Source organism: Myotis davidii, unplaced genomic scaffold (assembly GCF_000327345.1).
Source record: "Myotis davidii unplaced genomic scaffold, ASM32734v1 scaffold134, whole genome shotgun sequence".
In the NCBI taxonomy this organism is placed as follows: domain Eukaryota; kingdom Metazoa; phylum Chordata; class Mammalia; order Chiroptera; family Vespertilionidae; genus Myotis; species Myotis davidii.
Genome location: NW_006288853.1, coordinates 1,070,661 through 1,078,318, shown reverse-complemented (window position 1 = coordinate 1,078,318; position 7,658 = coordinate 1,070,661). Strand labels below are relative to the sequence as shown.

The 7,658-nt window shown below is 40.4% G+C and overlaps 1 protein-coding gene across 1 annotated transcript in view; it reads left to right on the top strand.

The window, feature by feature from the left end:
- The window catches only part of CTNNA3 (catenin alpha 3), a gene marked incomplete at its 3' end in the record, with an annotated part of 1,162,049 nt that overhangs the window by 90,591 nt on the left and 1,063,800 nt on the right, over positions 1-7,658 (top strand). The gene's annotated exons all lie outside the window — the stretch shown is intronic.

The window sequence follows — 7,658 nt, the reverse complement described above, 5'->3', positions numbered from 1 at the left end:
TTTCCCTAGGAGGAATTTTGTAGTTCTCTCTTTCTCCCTCCCTCTTCCCCACTCTCTTCTGCATGTGTGCGCACACACATCCTACTGTCTATATATATAAAACCCTAACATGCAAATAGACCAAACAGTGCAACAACTGAACAACCAGTTGCTAGGATGTGCCCTGACCACCAGGGGGTGTCTGCGGAACATGACGGGTGTTGGCAGCAGGTGGCAGAGTGTGGAACATGGTGGACATCTGCTGTGGTGGGATGGTGGAGCAGGTGAGTGGGGGCACCAGACCAAGGCAGGGCGCCGGTTGCTGTCATTGGGGCGAGCCTTTGGTGGTTACTGAAAATTCTATGCTCCCGTGTGCTGCGGTCCTGCCGGGTGCTTGCCCCTGCAACCAGTGCTGGAGCCACTGCTTGCACATGCTGCCGGCGCCCAGTGCTGGTCCCGATTGCTCGGCGCAATCAGCGAGTGTGAGCAGTGGCTGCAGGCCCCAATTGCCCCTGAGGGCTTCCCTACCTCCCCCTGCTCCTGAGGATTGACTGGGGCAGCAGTCGCTGCTGGGGCCGGCCCCAATCACTCTGCTCTGTCAGTGGGTATGAGTGGGGCTGGTGCTGTCAGCACATGGGAGCAGCAGTGGTGGGACGGGGCTGCTGGAAGACAGGGGACCAGGGGCCGTGGTGGGAGGGACGGGGCAGGGGTGCAAAGGATGGGCTGAAACCCGCCCCTGTGCCCACTGCAGCCTCTCAGCCCACAGTTCCTTTCAAGGTGCACGAATTCATGCACTGAGCCCCTAGTATGATAATAATCTAGTACAGATGTATTCTGGGGGAGAGCATCAACTTTAAAGATTTAGATTTCTTCTTCTGGACACATATTCTTTCTTCTTATTTCTTGCCCTTGTTTTGACTATAATAGACAACGGCCTGTATCTCCTCCTCTATTACAATCTTATGATTTCATGCAAGCTTCTGCTCATTTTGGGCTTTTTAGCTCTGACACTTGTATACAAGTTCCTGTACATTTTGTATTTATTTATTGGACAGTACCAAAGAATTTCTCTGCTTTCACAGTGTTTTCTGTAGTGGCCTTATCCTTTTCCTCCTTATTATGATACTTTCCGAATAACAGAATATTTCATCCCTGCTGAGGTATAATTCCTCTTAAATGTCAGGTAAGTGAGATGTTACTCTCTTTTGATTAATAGTCTTTACCTTAATAGTCTAAGCACTTTCTGATTACCTTATACTTTCTTATCTTTATTAAATTATCCTCTTTCCACTGAGACTTCCCCCAGAGATGCAATTACGATCAACCATTTTTATAAAGGACATAGACTGAGATCACCAACTAGTGCAAACATGATTCACTGTGCTATTCTCAATAGGATAAGTGCTGCACCAACAGGGACTTAATATTCACTTCAATACATTAAGGATTCCCGGCATGGGAGTTTTACATGCTTCTAGTTCAGGGGTGGGCAAACTTTTTGACTCGAGGGCCACAATGGGTTCTTAAACTGGACCGGAGGGCCGGAACAAAAGCATGGATGGAGTGTTTGTGTGAACTAATATAAATTCAAAGTAAACATCATTACATAAAAGGGTACGGTCTTTTTTTTTTTTTTTTTTAGTTTTATTCATTTCAACCGGGCCAGATCCGCCCCGCGGGCCGTAGTTTGCCCACGGCTGATTCTAGTTCCTTAAGGAAATACATATTCTCTTCTGGGGAAAATAGGTCCAAATCAAAAGTAAGAGAGGATAGAGAAAAAAAATGTGTCATTTCAATATTGAATTAATTTAAGGAACTTATAAGGGCAATTTGGCTTTATCACCACTATTGCTCATAGTTTTCTCTGGGAACTTAAAAGTTTTCTTTATTTTGTACTGTTCGAGTTTTTTTTTTTTTTTAACTCTTCTTTATGGTTTATACTTCTCAATAGTTCACATTATATATTTTTATCTGGATTTTATAAGGTTCAACATGGCTTTTGACAACAGGGAGACCTTACTTGAATCTTGGCTCTGTTGTTTATTAACTGGATGACTTTGGGAAAGTTAAAAAATCTGTGAGCCTTGTTTTTTTCTTCTGAGCTCTAAGGATAATAACACTCACTCTGGATACTTCGAAAGGATCTTGTGAAGTTTAATATATAAATTACCTGGCAAGAACCCTGTCCTACCTTTCTCCGTGGTAGTACTTTGCTCCCGCTTTTTGATTCTTGCAATGCAGTATTGTCTTCATTCTTAAAATAGGAAGGGAATTAAATTTGACACCTGAGTTGAACTACATTTTTCCCATTTATCATATCACTAGAGGCCTGATGCACGAAATTTGTGCAAGAGTAGGCCTTCCTTCCGCCAGCTGCTGACACCGGCTTCCCTCTGGCACCCTGGACCCTGGCTTCCCTCGCAGCCCCGGCCGGCTTTGTCCAGAAGGTCGTCCAGAAGGATGTCCCGTCTGATTAGCATATTTATGCTTTTATTATTATAAATAACTAGTTTTATATTTTAAAAAGTGGGAATGTTGTTTTTTTTTGGATTAGGAAATAGACCAATGTCATTATAGAAATAGGTCCAGTTTTAATAACTTCTTATGCCAAATACATAGTTTACATTTGCTACGTACATTGCTATAAAGCTTTTGTGTACTTAAAAATGATTCTGGACATAAAGAATATTTATAATGTTGCCAGAAAGTCACATATTACCATATTGATAGCTGAGACTTTTTGAGACCAGCTTTTATTATTAAAAGGGAGGTATGTACCAGCAAAAAGAGTTTTTAAAACTTCTTTTTATTAAGAAATATTAGCAGTTTATAAGGGGAGAAATTAATGTTTAATTAAGAACTGTTAGAAGCCAAGTATATTCTGCACAAAATCCTAGGAAAAATACACAGAGAGATATTAAGGTTTAAAGAAAAAAGTAAGTCACAAGTCTGGTATTGAAGATGGAATAGGGAAAAGTAGAAAATAGAGACAAATAGGGCACAAATACCTGGTTCTGTGCTGGATTCATACTGGAAACTATAGGGACAAAGATAATTTAGATCATGTGAAAATGTTAACTTCTGAAAAGGACCAAGTAGCCCCAATTTGATCAGCTTATTAACCCATTCAGCAAATGCTTATTTTTTGTGTGCTTGCTGTATGCCAGCCTTCACACTATGTGCTAGGGATTCATATTTAGAAAAAGTAACACCAGGGCCCTGCTCTCCTGGAATTTATAGACTAATTAAGAAATCAACAATATAAGTTATTATGCTAGAGGTTGGTGTAAGGTGTTAAGGAGGCATCATGGCAGCTGTATCAAGGGAGAGTGTTTTGAGTGAATAATGCTTGACCGAGTTTGGAGAGAGAACTAGACAAGGGAGGTAGTGAAGGAAGAGAGCATTTTAAGTGGAGGGAATGCATATTCTTGAAGACCATTCATACTTATGAATGGCTGAGATGAAGGATGATTGTATGGGAGGAATGAGTTGAAGTTGAAGAGAGTGGGCATAGATCTACTTGTGAAAGGCTATGTGCTAAGTTAAAAAGATTGAACTGTAGTCTGAAACGAGGGTGGGAACCAATAAAGAATTTTAAGCAGGAAAATTATGTAAGTAAATTTATATTTTAGGTCCATTACTCTGTCAGCAGTTGGCAAGGGGGCCAGATTGGAGGTAGAGAGCCAGTGATGAGGCTGATGCATTCATTTGGTGGTGAAATGATGGGGTGGAGTGAGGAACGAATGAGAGAGATGGAGAAGGGACAGTGTACAATTTGGAAAGTGATTGGAATCTGTTCAGAGGGAAAGGGAAGTAGCAAGCAACCTTCTAGGAATTTGGTGGGCATTGAGGACACTGGTTTTCTGCATATAGAGAAGCAATTTACGAGCTTTAGACATACTGGACTTGAGGCACATATGAAAGATAGTAGATACTACAAATATATTGGAGCTCAGGAGCGCAAATAAAACGAGATAGATTATGTTTGTAGTGATATGCTTTCATTTCTTTTTTATTCCTTTTGTGTAACTTCTATGGGTATTTTAATTCTCCCACACATAGACTTTATGTTGTGGTCGTCATAATTTACATCTATTCATGTTATGTATTTTTTTTTTTTACATATTTTAGTTAGTTTTAGTACATTTCTCTTTGAACTTTAATTTTTAAAAATCCTCACATGAGGGTATATTTTCATTGACTTTAGAGAGAGAGAGAAACATTGATGTGAAAGAGAAACATTGATTGGTTGCCTCCTATACACTTCCTGACTGTGTATAGAACCCACAATCTAAGTATGTGCCCTGAATTAGAATCGAACCCACCACCTTTTGGTGTATGGGACGATGCTGCAACCCACTGAGCCACTGGACAGGGCAAGAACTATCTTTCTGGTTGTTACAGTTCCATGGGAACCGGGAACGTAAGCTTCCCTGTCCTCCAGGCTAGGAGATCTTGGGGCACCCCTGGGTGGCCACCATAGAAACTGGGCCACCAGACATGTGTAGACGCTCCTCTTTGTGAGAGAATGGTGCTCTGCAGCCTGTTAGTGGGAGAGTGTAAAGATAGTGACCACTGGCTGGAGCAAGGGAGAGGGGAAGTGTAAAGATGGCAACCTCTAAAAAAAGAATAAAAAAAAAAGAAAAAGAAAAAAATGGCCCCGAGACTATCCAAGCAGGCCTCTGCCTTGCAGACCAATGTTATAAAATAAACAAATGAGTCTTTTTTCATGTAAATTTGGGGCTCATTTCAAAGGACTGCTTTAGCAGTGGCCATAGGGTGGGTGAGTCTGTGTGGAGCCCTTTAGGAGCCCGTTCTTAGGCAGCTACAGCCCCAGGAGTCTGGTGGCTGTGAGCCCCACTGGGCTTCAAAGCCAGGTGTCTTGGAGGCTCATCTCTCAGGTGCCTGTCTTAAGAGTTGGGGTGCCTGATGTGAGGTATGGACCCTTCACTCCGCACGGTGCTCTGTTTTTTTTAAAGTTTCTTCCTGACTGTGGGTTGTTCCATTGTGGGGTGGGGTTTATGGCGAGACTGTGTCTCTACCTGCTTCGGTGTGGTTTCCGGCTTGTTTGCCTGATGTGAAGTAGTATCTCCATCTTTGTTTAGGATTTCTCCTCCCCACTCCCCCCCCACCCCAAATGTAGTTGTAGATTCAGTGTGTCCATGGGAGGAGGTGAATTCAGGATCTTCCTACATTGCACTCTTGAATTGGAACTTGAACAGAAAGGAAACAGGAGAGAAAACACTCTTGGGTGCGGGTTTACAGCACTTTTATGGAAAAATTTGGGCTAAGTGATAGTGTTTGCATGTTCTCATTCTTGCCTGCCCTGTGATATTTGATACGATAGCCAAATAGGACAGAATTTGCATTTGTTTCTCAGAGAAAAGACCATCTTAATATTCAGTTTTGACATTTTAGAATACACCTAGGTTTGTTTTGGGTTCAGATTTATTCACTGGGCTTTTTTAAAATTTTTTTTTAAGGTTTACATTTTGTCTGTAATGAGTTAAAAATATCAACATTCAACAAATTATTTTGGGATTCTTGAATTATTTTAAATTACCACCCAAAACTTTGAACAAGTACAATCCAGGCAATGCTTAAGGTAAGGTTCAGATTTTACTGAAAGATATTTGACATTAACTCAAGCACAGTGGCCTATTGGAATGAAAAATCTTCAAATTGAGTTAATGTCAAATACCTTTCAGTAAAGTCTGAACCTTACCTTAGCATTGCTTTATTTTTGTCTTTTTTACTTCTGCTTCATCTACCAGGTAAAATTAGCGCTTTTACTCTTTAGCATCTTTAAGTGTATATGTGGGCAGGTAGTGATGGAGTGTGTTTAACGGGATCTAACAAAAAGCTACTCTACAGATTTTATGACATCCCCCTGATAATTATTTGTTTTTATAAACGGAAAAGTCTACTTAAATGAATGAATCATCATAGTTTGAGTATTCTGAGCTATTTAGTATCAATCAATGGAGGCTCTATGTCCTGATAATGAAAGTTCAAGCTAAAATCTCCACATTATGCAGACTCTGACCTTTAATGAAAACAGTTTGTGGTTATGCATCCTTACTGGATTTTCTCTCTTACTTCTTTGGCTGTAGACGGGTTATCTGGAATTATTGGTTTTCATGTTTCTTATTTTGAATGTATTAATGTATTAATCCGGAAGTTTCTATTTGGAGTTGTATAAAAGTTCACATAGATGTGAGGAAGAAGTATCGAAGAAGTAGAGTAATATTTCTCAGGGAATAGATTGATTGGCAAAATAGTTTGTATTATTTAGAGATAAAATTACTTAAATTGTTTAAAATGTTAGACCTGGTATTATTTTGATTTGAACATAGAATAGACCAAGGAATAGCAAGGCACAGAAACAATCACATAACATAATAAAACAGCGAGTATAATGGTTATTAAAATTATATTAAAGAAATTTGTTTACTCTGCCGCAAAATGGGAGAATGAGCAGACTGCGTTTGAACTGATGGGTGGGACTGGTTCCCATTTAAGGCTCTGAAAATTCTTCCTGAGTTTTGAGGCCCAATTCAGTTTCCCTCATGTTTTTTATCTGGCCCGAGTCTCATATCAGGGAGTCTTTTCTGTTTCAGCACATGTTACTTTTATCTCCTTTTTGCATTCTCTTCACTCACTATGCCTTGTTTGAGCTAATGATACAGTAGCAAGAGCACAGCATTGTGGTCAAAACCCATTTCAAACTAGGAGTCCAGTTGACTCACTGGTGAAATGGGAAGGGAGCTAGGGCCTCCCGTGGCTCCTGTGAGACTTAAATGGGAAGGCATAAAGTAGCACCTGGACCTGAGCAGGCACTCAAATGTCAGGGTCCTTCCTATTTTCGAGTTTCATGTCTAGCTTTCCGGCAGTCTGTCAGTTCATTTAGCGCAGGAAACGTGTTTCATATTCACAGTGCCTTGTGCACAGTAATGTCTAAAATATTGCATTGTTGAATGTAATTTACCAGCCTGCTGTGGAGGCTTAGTACTGTTATTTTTTATTTCCTTTTCCTCTGCCATCTTGGTTTGAGATAAACACGTTGCTTTTGTGAAACTGAGGATTTAATTCAGCAGAATGCCGTTATAATATGACTTATTCCATGGCGTTTGAAATAGTAAGGGTCAAATCATTTCCCTGGAAACTTAATCATATTCTGTAAAATCCTATTAGCCTGTCTCATACCATCATAGTCACAGTGGAGTTCTGGTGTGTTTAAGATGGTGAAGTCTCTGTAGAAATCTATTCTAATGGCACACTGTGAGCATATGGAAAACAAATGACATAAAGCAAGAGGAAATGCAAATGTCTTGCAAATGACATTACTTGACATTTGCAATCACTAATCCTCCAAAGTAGGCGCTAATTTACTAAAATAAACCAAGAATTCAATTTGTTGTGAGCTCCCTTTGCTTAATTAATTATTAGTAGCAGAACAATATTCTGCGCTACACTGCAATTTGTCTCCTTTGTGTTTATCTAGTATCTGACTTAGAAATGCACAGAAGCCCTGGCCGATGTGGCTCAGTTGATTGGGCATCCTTACACCAAATGGTTGCCAGTTCCATTCCTGGTCAGGGTACAAGCCTGGGTTTTGGGTTTGATCCCCAGTTGTGGGGCTGGGGGTGGAAGAGGCAATATCTATGTTCCTCTCTCTC